Raw genomic sequence first — 13,819 nt, 5'->3', positions numbered from 1 at the left:
AGACAAACAGGTTAAGTGACTTGCCCAGGATCACACAACTCATGAGTGTATGAGACCAGATTTGAATTCAGGTCTTCCTGACTCCAGGACCAACACTCTATCCACTGCACCACCAGCTACCTCATTCATGTATGTATGCATGTGCATGTGTTGCATATACATGTATATATACACATGCATGCACACACAAAGATATAAGCTGCACTTATTGAAGGATGAATTATTGATGGGAGTTGCAAACGTGTTGTAAAAATCCTCCAAATCATCTAGGATTTAAGACCCTGTAGGAATCCTAGAGTTGGAAAGAACCATGAAAGATTAACTTCTCTTGCTTGCCTTTTTCTTGAGAAGGGGACAATCTAAACCATCTTAGACAGATAATTGCCAATTTTCTTCTTTCTTTGAAAGTGATTTTTTTTATATCCTTGTTTTTTATTGCAAAAATTTCTCGTCTTTTTACTTCTCATTCTCCCAGAGATCCATCCCATATAACAGAATATATAGTTTTAAAGAAACCAAAGTTATACAACAGAATATTTAAAGGGGAAAATGAAGAAGTGAAAACAATCAATATATTATGCAAGTCTGAAAATATTTGAAGTGTTCGACACCCACGGACCTCCCATCCTTGCAAAGGAGAGGGGTGGGGCTGCGTCCTCATATCTCTTTGTTAGGGTTAGGCCTTGTTCTTTTTAATTTTGCAACATTCATTTTTAATTGTTTTGTGGTTGTTCTTTCCACATTACATTGTTGTAGTCAGTGTGTGTATAGTTTTCTTGGCTCTGCTTACTTTACTCTGTATCATTTCATGTAAGTCTTTTCATGATTCTTTGTAGTCATCATATTTATCATTTCTTACAGCATAGTAATATTCCATTACATTCACATATCACATTTTATTTAGCCACTCTAAAGTCAACGAGATCTATTTTGTTTCCAATTCTTTGCTACCACAAAAAAATACTGCTATAAATATTTTGGCGTCTATGGGTATTCTTATCAATTACCTCCTTGGGGTATGACTCTAGTAGTGGAATATCTGGGTCATTTAAATAGATATCTTAGTCACTTTATTTTCATAATTTCAAATTGCTTTGCAAAGTGTTTGTACTGATTCATAGTTCCCCTAACAATGCACTAGTGTATTTCCCTCAATCTGTCCAACAATTACTGTTCTCCTCTTTTATCATTTTTGCCAATTTGTTGGGTGTGAGGTAGGTTGTTTTGATTTGTATTTCTCTTATTATTGGTTATTTGGAACATTCTTTCATATTGTTGTTAATGGTTCATAATTCTTTTGAGAACTGTTTATGTCCTTTGACCACTTATCTACTGGGGAATGGCTTGTCCATTATCTTCTTAAAGCTATCCAAGAACAGAAACGACCAAATCTCCTTTGTTGATGTATTCCAGTGCAAAGCAGGGTTCCTTTACCCGCTTCTTCCCATTCTATCTCCCAACCTTATCACCTTGTCCCTGTCAAAGAACTTGCCATCAATAAAATGGAAAGTAATATTCAACAAGATGTCTATGGCATCTTGACATGCAGTAGGCATTCAGTAAAGATTTCTTGGCTTGATTGGGGGCAACATACTGATTTTTAGACAAATTGCAACCTCAGGTTTTGGTTTTTGTGTTTTTAAAAGCTTTGGTTCCGACAGGAATCAATAATCTGAGGTCATAACTTCGGTCTGTGACTGATTGCTTGAGCAGAGTGGTATGGTGAGCAGAGTGTTGGACTTGAAGTACAAAGGCCTGGATTTGAGTACTGGCTCAACCAGACATTAACTGTGTGACCCTGCACAAATAACATGGCAGCTAGGTAGTGCAGTGAAATGAGTGCGGGGCTTGGAGTTAGGAAGACTTGAATTCAAACTTGGTCTCAGAGACTTACTAAGTGTGTGACCTTGGGCAAGGTAGCTAATCTCTGTTTGCCTCAGTCTCCTCGGCTCTAAAATTGGGATAATGATAGCCCTTATCTCCCAGGATTGTTGTTAGGATCAAATGAGATAATATCTGTGAAGTGCTTAGCACAGTCTCTGGTACATAGTAGGCTCTGCATAAATGCTGGCTATTTTTGTTATCACCATCATCACCATTGTCCAAGCATCATCATTTTTCTTAGCTATAAAATGAGAATAATACTCACATCATGGCATTGTTGGGAAACTAAAACGAGATTATAGAAGTAAAACACTTTGCAAATCATGAAGTCCCATATTCTAGTCCTAAGTGTTGCTGCCATCTTGCCCATAGAATCTCTGGCACTTTCATTTTTGCTCTTTAGTTTCCCCTGAAATGCAACAAGATGAGGCAGTCAATGGATTTAGAATGGAAATGAGCATTAAAAAGGAAAAATTGGCGAGGCTGGAGTCAAGATGGAGGCATAGAATCAGGAAAACTTTGTATGCCCCCTCCATAACCACCTCAAATACCTATAAAAATGACTCTAAATAAACTTTAGGGCTACAGAACCCACAAAGTGAGAGAGAGAAACAAATCTCCTGTTGAAGGCAGCCCAGCAGGCTGACAGGAAGTCACATCACAGTGCACTGGGAGCTGAGCCCAGCCCCATGTGAATCTGTGGTTTTATTCTCAGGGCAGCCCGACTAGCCCCAGCTGGAGGGACTTGGGGAGAGTGGATCACCAGCAGCCATGGTGGTTTCCAGAATTATCAACCCATAAATGCCAAAGACAAAGTGAGAGTTCAGTGTGGACTTTGTGAGAATAGAGGGTCCAGGAATGCGGTATGGCCTCTGCCCCCAGAGAAAAAAGCAGCTGAGGTGAGGCGGCCACCACTGCATGGCTTCTTCAAAGCTCCTGGACTGCAGATTGTAGGGGGACCAAGCAACCAGTCTGAGGGGTAATTGCTCTTACTTTACCCTGCTTGGATCTGGATTGCTGTCTAGGGTGGAGGTCCTGGGGTGTGTGACCAGTGTGCCAGAGCCAGTGGAGACTTCTGAGAGGGCACCCAACTATTAGTTCTGGCAGCTGAGAAAACCCCAGCGATTTGGAACATAGCTTTCCTCTCTGGAAGCAGAGTTCTACTGTGGCAAAAAGCTCAAAAGTCAAATAATTAAGTGGCAACACGAGCAAGCAAAGGAAGCAAAGCAAGCACAGCAGTCCAACTTTGGATTCCTTTTTGGGGGACAAAAAGGATCAAAGCATGGAACAGGAGGAAGACAGTGAAGTCAGAACTCCTGCACCAAAAGCTTCCAAGAAAAATATGAGCTGGTTACAGGCCATAGATCAACTTAAGAAGGATTTTGAAAACCAAATAAAAGAAGTAGAGGAAAAATTGGGAAGAGAGATGAGAATGATGCAAGAAAATCATGAAAAGAGAGTCAACAACCTGACTTAGGAAAATAACACCTTAAAAAACAGACTAACTCAAATGGCAAAAGAGGCTCAAAAAGCCAATGAGAAGAATTCCTTAAAAAGCCGAATTTGCCAAATAGAAAAAGAATCTCAAAAGCTCACTGAAGAGATTAATTCCTTCAGAATTAGATTGGAGCAAATGGAAGCTAGTGACTTTATGAGAAATCAAGATACTATTAAACAGATCCAAACAAGTGAAAAAACAGAAGGCAATGTGAAATATCTCATTGGAAAAACCACTGACCTGGAAAACAGATCCAGGAGAGATAATTTTAAAATTATGGGACTACCAGAAAGCCACGATCAAAAAAAGAACCTAGAAATCATCCTCCAAGAAATTCTCAAGGAAAATTGCCCTGATGTTTTAGAACCAGAGGGCAAAATAGAGATTGAAAGAATCCACCGATCACCTCTTGAAAAAGATCCCAAAGAGAAAACTCCTAGGAATATTATAGCCAAGTTCTAGAATTCCCAGATCAAGGAGAAAATATTATAAGCAGCCAAGAAGAAACAATTTGAATATTGTGGAAACATAATCAGGATAGCACAGGACCTGGCAGCTTCTACACTGAGGGATCAAAGGGCTTAGAATATGATATTCTGGAGGTCAAAGGAGCTGGGATTAAAACCAAGAATCACCTACCCAACAAAACTGAATATCATGTTTCAGGGGAAAATATGGTTATTCAATGAAGTGGAGGACTTTCAAGCATTCATGATGAAAAAAACAGAGTTGAATAGAAAATTTGAAATTCAGATACAAAAAGCAAGAGAAGCATGAGAAGGTAAACAGGGAAAAGAAATCATAAGGAACTTATCAAAGTTGAACTATTTACATTCCTACATGGAAAAACATTAATTGTAACTTACGAAACTTTTCTCAGTATGAGAATAGTTGAAGGGAATAGAAATGTATATATATATGTATGTATACATACATATATGTGTCTATATAGGAGGGTATATGGGCATATGAATACATATGTGAGTATGTATATATGTGTACAGGAATACATAGACAGAGGGCACAGGACCAGTTGAATAGGAAGGGATGACACTTAAAAGGTGAAATTGAGAGGTGAGAGAGCAATATAATGAGAGGAGATGGGGAGAGACAGAATGGGGTAAATTATCTCATATAGAAGAGGCAAGGGAAAACTGTTACAATGGAGGGGAAGAACAGAAAGGCAAAAGAGAAATGAGTCAACCTTACTCTCATTGAATTTGGCTTAGGGAGGGAATGACATACACACTAAATAGGGTATCTCACCCTATAGGAGAGTAGGGGGAAAGGGTATGAAAGGGGGGATGATGGAAGGGAGGTCAGGTTGGGGAAAGGGAAGTTGGAAGCACACACTTTTGAAAAGGGACAGGGTCAAAGTAGAGAATAGAACAAGTGGAGGTTGGGATAGGATGGAGGGAAATATAGTCCGTCTTTCACAATATATCCACTATAGAAATGTTTTGCATAGCTACACCTGTACAACTATATCGAATTGCTTATCTTCCCAGTAAGGGTGGGTGACGAGGGAAGAATGGAAAAATCTGGAATCCAAAGTTTTAAAATAAAATGTTTAAATAAATAATAATTATTATTTTTTTACATGCAACTGGGAAATAAGATATACAGGCACTGGGGTATAGAGATCCATCTTGCCCTACTGGAAAATTGGGGGCAGGGGGCTGATGGGCAAGGATATAGGAGAGACGAGATTGGGGGAGAGGGGTATACAGTGGGATTACTGTTTTGGGATGGTGGGTAGGGGAAAGACGGGGAGAAAATTTGTAACTCAAAATCTTGTGGAAATAAATGATGTAAACTAAAAATAAACATAAAATGTAATTTAAAAAATAAAGTATAGATCTTAAAAAAAAAGAAAAAGGAACAATTGTTCACCACATGCTTCAATATATTAGGGACTGGGGGCAGCTAGAATAGCTGTGAATAAAGCATCCCACATCTTCTCCAGCATTTAGCAGTGAATAGAGCATTGTCCCTGGAGTCAAGAGGACCTGAATTCAAATCTGGATTCAGACACTTGACACACTTACTTGCTGTGTGACCTTGGGCAAGTCCCTTAACCACAATTTCCTTGCCTTCCCCCTTCCAATATATGTGTGTGTGCATGTATGTATATATGTATATGTGTGTATGTATATATATACATAGTTATCCATATCTACATATATCTCTCTCTATATCTATAAATAGACCCCCAGAATCTCAGAATTAGGATACTTAGTGACTAGCTTGCCCAAACTGTCTTCTGAACAAGAATTCCCCCTACAACACCTGACTTTGCTTGTTCAATTCAGTCTTTGCTTGTTCTTTTTGTAGCAACCCTTCTGACTTTTCTTAGGAAGTTTTTCCTTTATGTCAAGCCTATATCTGCTTTTTTTTTTCAACTTCATATTATTATTATTAATGGTACCCTCCAGGGCCATGAAGAAAAAGTCTAATCTTCTTCCACATGACAGCCTTCCACATACTAAAAGACAGCTAGCGTGGCCTCTAAATCTTTTCTTCTTCAGGCTAAACATTCTTAGTTCCTTCAGACTTTCCTCATATAGCATGATCATCAAAACCCTTAGCCACCCTATTTGTTCTCACTCAAGCTTATCATTGTTCTTCCTAAAATATAACTGAACACAATATTCTAGATGTAGTTTGACCAGGGCAAACTTTGCTAGGCACTGTTTCTCATGCTGCCCAAAACTGCATTTTATTTAGACATCTGAGGCCATGGTGTTTTTTTGTTTTTGTTTGTAATGTCTCTAGGTCTTTGTTTTTTGTTGTTAGTATTTTTAGATTTTTCTTTAGTTCCCCAATAAACTTTTGAGTACCTCTATTGCTATGTTTCATGTATTGTAGCTGTTCTTCATGATATCAGCCGTGGAAAAGGAGTTTTCTCTCTCCCTCTTCATTTTTAGTTTCTAGCCCTTTTGATTAGATTTATATAACTCTAGTAAAAGTCTTATTAGCTTTTCTTGAGGCATACTCCATTCCTGGCCAGGTTCCTGTCTTCCCTATTTTAAAAATTTGGTTCTAAAATCCAAATTCTTTTCTCACATACCATCTGATTAACTAGCTGATTATTCCCCAAATCTTTTATTATCTTCTTTCTTCAATGAATCCATGATTTCATTGACATGGATACTCTTCACAAACAGTGCACACCACATCTATAAAGACCTCATTCTATGCAGTTCTTTTTTATGTCCTTATATAAATTCTTCAGAGAGTTCATTCAATGTACATGGCCCCTTCCAGTTCTATTGACATTGCACTGGTTCCCACAGAGGGTAGAGGTTGCCCATCTGTTGGGCCGCACAAGTATCACCAAGAAAATATTTGTATTAAAAAGAAGGGATTCTGTTGACTATAGAAATGAAGGGTTGTTGAAAGCCCTGCACGATCTTCCAAATGCAAACCAGCCCATTCTTCCACTTCTTCGATTTTGCACCTGGCCCATAGTCTGTCTGCACCATCTGTCCCAGATACGTGTACTGATTGACCATTGTAGGGACTATGAATATTGCAGTCTGAAAAATAGGGATTTTTTTGTTGACTTCTTTTTTTTCTGGATGGAGAGTAAGGCCTAATTTCTCTGTGTGACTGTGAATCTCATTTAGGAAATTTTATAATGTTCTACAACTTGATGAACAATGTTACCTACAATCAAGAACGTCTTAGAGGATGTCCCTATTTATAGGGAATCCCTTTTCTTCTAGGCCCTAGAACTGAGCATTTCCTATGACTGCAGCAAGCCCTGTTGACAAACATATATATCTTAAAATTTTATGTTTCCCTTGATATTAATCATCAGAGAATCATTGAACAGAGTTATAATCCAACAATAGCTATCATTCCTTCAACCATATTGCCTACCTATGATGACAGTAGATCTTAAATTCTCAAAAACCCACCAAGGAAATAATTGAAACAACAATCATGAGCACAATTGTTTTGTCCACTGGAAACAAACAACTTCAAGAAGTCTTCTCTTTTCAAGTTAATCATAAGGGTGATATTTGGTGGCTTAAACCAGGACCTTTCCAATTCTTGCATCATGACTATTTATGTATATACCTTATACCTCCTATTAAAGCCTCTCCCCTTAAGGTAAGAGACTGGGATGTTTTTTATTTTTATCTTTGTAGCCCCAGTAACCAACACTTTATAGTTGTTTAATAAATATTTGTGGAATTGAATTTAATCCATGCACAGCATATTACTTAATCAGTTAATACATAAACATCCTCTCTTCTCCTCTCCTCTCCTCTGTCTTTCCAACTTTTTTTCTCTTTTCCCTCTGTGTCTTTGTTTCTCCCTCCCATATACATAAACATATTTGTATTCACACACACACACACACACTCCGAGGAAATGAGAAATTCCCTCCTTTCTGAAGAATAAAAACCAGTCCAGAGACACCAGGGAACTGGGAGGCCAGGGGAAGTCTCTTTGAATGCTTTGAGCCAGAGAATCGAAGAGGTGTGCATGCAGTCATTTTTTCAGGTGTACTTTCTGCCCAGCTCATCCCTCAGTAAGCTTTAAAAACTCTGGTTTTTATAGTTAGCAACTGGAAGATTAGATGGTCAAAACTTAGCTGAGTAATTTGTACACTAATTAAGTTTGACTGCTTAATTGTCCTCACTTAATTAAGGCAGTATTGAGAATATCTCAATGTTGTCTGCTGTGGGGCCAGTTGACAAGATGTGTTATGGTGTTACTCATAAAACTGACATGTACAGTAGAAGAAGTATTTTAAACTTTTCCTAAGGGATGAAAGCCTTTGATTTTTGCTTTATTTTTCTTCTATTCTTCCCTCTGCAGTATCCTTCCTGTCACAAGAATCGCCTTAGGCAACATTGTTAGGTAAGTAAAGGTTGTCTTTTGGTGAATCGTCCCTTTCTACTTTTTCTTGATATTCAGGGTCCTTATTTATGTTTTTCCTTAGAGCCCCAGGCCTGCCTTCTCTCAACAATTCCTCACATTCTAGACTTTTCCATGAATCTTCTATACAAATATATGCACTGTCACTTTTTTTTTTTATTCCCCTTAGGGTCTTGGCTTTCTCTTTATTTCTTCTACCTGTCCTTCCTCATCAAGCTTAAAGTAGTAAACAGAAAATGGAGTCTAGTGCTAATATTGGGGGTATATGGTAGGATTAGTCATGAGCACCATCATCCTACTTCCTTTTTTTCCTCCAGCACCATGGAGTAGCTAGTGATATGAAATGTAAATTAAGCATGTTTTTCCTTCAGAGAGACCATCCCCCATTACACCTCTTTCTTCTCTTTACTTTGAGTTATTAAGCCAGGCTTCAATCCTGTTGATTCCAGTTCAGCAGTATTTCTTTTATTTATTCTAGTCTTCTTTTCTTCTGATGGTTACTACTCTAGCACAGGCCTTTCTTACTCTCTTCCTGGAATGTTCCAGTAGACTTCTAATGGTTTTCTAGCCTCTTTTATCAAAATCTTCCAAACCATCCTTCACCCTGTTGCCATACTTCTTCCTTATTGCAGAAACCTTGTCATGTCATATGATCATGTCATTCCACTTAAAGTTTTTCAATGTCTCCCCACTGTCTACTAAGTAGAGTTCAAATTCCTTTTTTGGGGGGGGCATTCAAGGCCCTCCACAATCTGATACCACCCTTATCTTTTTTTTTCATTAGCAGCTTTTGCCATTTATTAACACCATGTTGATTTAATACAGCCACTGGGGTTTGCCCATGGTGCTCTTGATATACAACGTCCTCACATTTTGCCAGTTTTTCTTCAGCAGAGAAACCACGAAACTGACAGCCAAATGGATGCTGTAGACAAACTCATCGTCTGTCATCTTCACGTGGCCAACAGCCACCGCCAGACACGGCACCTTCTTCATCTGGAACTTGATAGTAGATTTAACCTCATCAGCCTTTGCCACCATATTCTCATGGTGGGTGAGCAGAGATGGAAACTTGTTGGCTTTATTCAGACCAGGGCCCAGGATTTGAGGGATTTGCTTGATCAAGGACTCAGAGGCCAAAAAGGCATCATACTTTTTAGCCAGTTTCTTGACCAATCTTGTTCTTATTCAACTTCTTCAGGGCCTCAATGTCCTTGTGGGGGATTTCTACAGCCTTGGTTTCATCACAATGCTGCTTGTCTCCCAGTACACACACAGAAAACTTAGGTTGGGGTGTGGATTTGAGCCTGACAGTGCCAGAGAAATGTTTGTCCTTTTGGGGATCATAGTTCTTCAGATTGATCTGCAGCTCCACAGTTTCCAAAAACTTTCTTCCTTTGTTCTGGGTTCCATGCAGGACCTCATGCACAACTTCATAGAGCATGTCACAAGACAAGAGACTTTGCTGCTTATGGCTGCTCATTGGTCACAAGCTGGGAAAAAGCTGCCACCCTTGGCTTATACTAGATACTATAAGTTCCATCTAAATTGAATTGCTTGCTATCTTCTGTACAAACTCTATACTTTCTGGCCTCTGTGTTTTTGCTCATTCTGTTCCTTTGACTGAAATGTTCTCCCTTTATCTTTACCCCATCTTTTGAATTCCTATCCATCTTTTAAAGCCCAACTCAAAAGATGCTTTCTTTGAGAAGTCTTCCTAAGTGGATACTTTCAGATATGTGTAAAAAAATTATCATTTGAATTGAATTGTACATGTTCTATATACTTATCATGCACATTTGTTTGTTTTGAGACTGAATCTCCCTCTCTTGTCCAGGTTGGAAGCATAGCAGCTACTCACAGGCCAATGCCAGCATTAAGTTGATCTATTGTTTCTGACCATGGATGGTTTGTCCCTTCTTGGACAGCTTAGTGGCCCTCCCCCCAACCGCTCCTAGGGGCTTACTCATATTGGCACAGAACTTAGCATCAACACCTACTTGGCTTCAACCCTGATTCTCCTCTGAACACCCAAATTCCAGGGATCCAACCTGAGCAGGGATTACAGATGTGTGCCACCACACCCCTGGCCGTGTGTAGTTGTGTCATTATCATGCTCCTTTCCTCTCAGACCCTGAGCTACATAAAGCCAAAGACCATGTGTTATTTATTTATTTTCCTTAAAAAAAACTTTTTTTAGTTTAATTAATTAATTTACTTTTAGTTTACAACATTCAGTTCCACATGCTTTTTATTTCCAAATTTTCTTCCTCTCCCTTACCTTTCCCCTCCCCCTCATGGTGGCATGCAATCCAATATAGGTTCTACAAATACCTTCACATTAAACATTAGTCAAGTTGTAAAGAAGGATTATAACCAAGGGAATGAACAATGAGAAAGAAGGAACAAAACAAAACAAAAAATATAGAGAGAGCAATCTGTACTCAGACTCTGTAATTCTTTTTTTTAATTCTTTTTTTATTAATTTGTTTGTTTCCTTTTAGTTTACAGGATTCAATTCCACAATTCCTTGAATTTCACATTTTGTTCCCCTCCCTCCCCTCCTCCCCCCATGGCGGCTTATAGTCAAGTATAGGATCTGTAAATACTTTCACATTACACATTAGTCAGGTTATAAGGACAGATTGTACCAGCTGGAATGAAAAATGGTAAAGAGGACATAAAACCAAATAAGAGAAGGAAAAAGACCAGGTATTTTGCTTCCACCTGGATATAAACTTAGTTCTTTCTCTGGATGCACATATTTCTCTCCATCATGAGTCTTTTGGGATTGACTTATATCACTGCATTGCTGAAGAGTCCAGTCTATCAAAGCTGGTCATCACACATATGTTGTGTCTGTAATTGTGTACAAATTTCTCCTGGTTCTACTCTTCTCACTCAGCATCAGTTCTTTTAAGTCTCTCCAGGTAAATATAAAGACCGTCTGCTCCTCGTTTCTTATAGCACAATAGTATTCCATAACATGTATATAACACAACTTGTTCAGCCATTCCCCAATTGATGGGCACCCCCTTAATTTCCATTTCTTTGCTACCACAAAAAGAGCTGCTATAAACATTTTGGTACATATGGGTCTTTCTCTCATTTCTATGATCTCTTTGGGATATAACCCTAGGAGTGGTATTGCTGGATCAAAGGGTATGAAAGTATTTATAGCCCTTTGGGCATAATTCCAGATTGCTCTCCAGAAAGGCTGGATCAGTTCACAACTCCACCAGCAATACATTAGTGTTCCAATTTGCCCACATCCTCTCCAGCATTTGTCATTTTCCTGTTTTGTCATCTTAGCCAATCTGACTGGTGAGATGTGGTACTCCAGAGTTGTTTCGATTTGCATTTCTCTAATCAATAGTGAATTAGAGCATTTCTTCATGTGCTTATAGATATCTTTAATTTCTTTCTCTGAAAATTCCCTGTTCATATCCTTTGACCATTTAGAAGTTGGGGAATGACTTGTATTCTTATAAATTTGACTCAATTCTCTGTATATTTTAGAAATGAGTCCTTTGTCAGAGACATAGGTTGTAAAGATTCTTTCCCAATTTCCCACCTCCCTCTTAATCTTGGTTACATTGGCTTTGTTTGTACAGAAACTTTTCAATTTCATGTAGTCAAAGTTATCCATTTTACATTTTATAATCAGACTCAGTAAATCTTTCTCTGGATGTGGATAGCCTTTTCCATCATGAGTCCTTTGGAGTTGTCTTATAACCATGCATTGCTGAGATGAGCCCCATCTATCAAAGTCAATCATCACAGATACAATGTGTCTGTAATTATGCACAAAATTCTCCTGGTTCTGCTTCTCTCACTCAGCATCAGTTTATATAAATCTCTTCAGGTTATTATGTAGTTTGTCTGCTCCTCATAGCACGTTAGTATTCCAGTACATTCATATACCACAACTTGTTTAGCCATTTCCCAATTGATAGCTATTGCCTTGATTTCCAATTCTTTGCCACCACAAAAAGAGCTGCTATAATTTTTTTTTTTTACATATGGATCCTTTTCCCACTTGTGTGATGTCTTTGGTATACAGTCCTAGAAATGGTATTGCTGGGTCAAAAGGTATGCACATTTTTTTATAGCACTTTGGTCATAGCTCCAAATTGCTCTCCAGAATGATTAGATCAGTTCACAACTCTGCCAATAATGCATTAATGTTCCAGTTTTCCATATCTTCTCCAGTATTTATCACTTTCCTGTTTTGTCGTTTTAGCCAATCTGACTGGTGAGATGTGGTACATCAAAGTTGTTTTAATTTGCATTTCTCTAATCAATAGTTATTTAGACCATTTTTTCATAGGATTATAGATATCTTTAATTTCTTCCTCCGAAAAATGCCTGTTCATATCCTTTGACCATTTATCAATTGGGGAATGACTTGTATTCTTCTATATTTGACTCAGTTCTCTATATATTTTAGAAATGAAGCCTTTATCAGAGACATTGGTTGTAAAAATTCTTTCCCAATTTTCTGCTTCCCTCCTAATCTTGGTTACATTGGCTTTGTTTGTACAAAAATTTTTCAACTTAATGTTATAAAAATTATCCATTTTGCATTTCTCAATGCTCTCTCTATCTTCTTTGGTCATAAATTCTTTCCTTATTCATAAATCTGACAGGTAAACTATTCCTTGCTCTCCCAGATTGCTTACAGTATCAGCCTTTATATCTAGATTGTGCACCCATTTAGACTTTATTTTGGTGTATGGTATAAGATATTGGTCTATACCCAGCTTCTACCATAATATTTTCCAGTTTTTCTAGCAGTTTTTGTCAAATAGTGACTTTTTATCCCAGAAGCTGGAGTCTTTGGGTTTATCAAACAATAGATTACTATAGTCATTGACTACTGTGTCTTGTGTACCTAAGCTATTCCATTGATCCACTACTCTATTCCTCAACCAGTACCAAGTAGTTTTGATGACTACTGCTTTATGATACAGTTTAAAATCTGGTATGGCTAGGCCACCTTCCCTAGCATTTCTTTTCATTAATTCGCTTTATATTCTGGACTTTTTGCTCTTTCAGATGAATTTTATTACTATTTTTTCTAGCTCTAACTAGGTGTTATTTAAACATTGACGATACTCAGATGTTTAGTGAGTAACATGCTCTGTATATTTTGTTGTTGCTCAGTCACATCTGATTTTTTGTGACCCCACGAACCATACTGTCTACGGGATTTTCTTGACAAAGATAATGATGTGGTTTGCCATTTCCTTCTTCAGTGGACTAAGGAAAACAAAGGTTAATTGACTTGCCCAGGGACACAAGACCTGGTCTGAACTCAGGTCTTCCTGACTCCATGGCTCAGAGCTCTACTCACTGAGCCCTCTAGTAAGGTTTTAATAAATGTTATACCCAACTGAACTTAAGTTAAGCTCATGTGAGGTGATTTATTTCCTCTAAATTCCTGTAATTTAAGTAAGCAACTCCTGGTGGATGGTGGCTCTTCTGGGTGGTGGGAGTAGGGTAGGAACAGAAAGGATTCCTACAGACATGGACAACTGAAAG

General features: G+C 38.2%; 1 protein-coding gene and 1 pseudogene across 7 annotated transcripts in view; one reads left to right on the top strand and one right to left on the bottom strand.

Annotated features, from left to right (window-relative positions):
* LYPD6 (LY6/PLAUR domain containing 6) overlaps positions 1-13,819 on the top strand; it is a 163,568-nt gene that overhangs the window by 99,808 nt on the left and 49,941 nt on the right. For 3 of the 7 annotated variants that reach the window (XM_069066711.1, XM_069066710.1, XM_069066708.1), the window contains one exon: positions 8,216-8,257. The exons of the other annotated variants lie outside the window; for them this stretch is intronic. The gene's annotated coding sequence lies outside the window, so the exon portion shown is untranslated. The remainder of the gene's footprint in view (positions 1-8,215; positions 8,258-13,819) is intronic. 7 annotated transcript variants of the gene reach the window in all.
* On the bottom strand, positions 8,264-11,125 carry LOC138145077 (large ribosomal subunit protein uL1-like; annotated as a pseudogene).

This window comes from Petaurus breviceps, unplaced genomic scaffold, assembly GCF_028583685.1.
Source record: "Petaurus breviceps papuanus isolate PSGF00001 unplaced genomic scaffold, PetGlider_PUasm1.0 90723, whole genome shotgun sequence".
NCBI lineage: Eukaryota > Metazoa > Chordata > Mammalia > Diprotodontia > Petauridae > Petaurus > Petaurus breviceps.
Note: the sequence above shows the minus strand (reverse complement) of the source record. Positions and strands in the feature narration are given on the sequence as shown.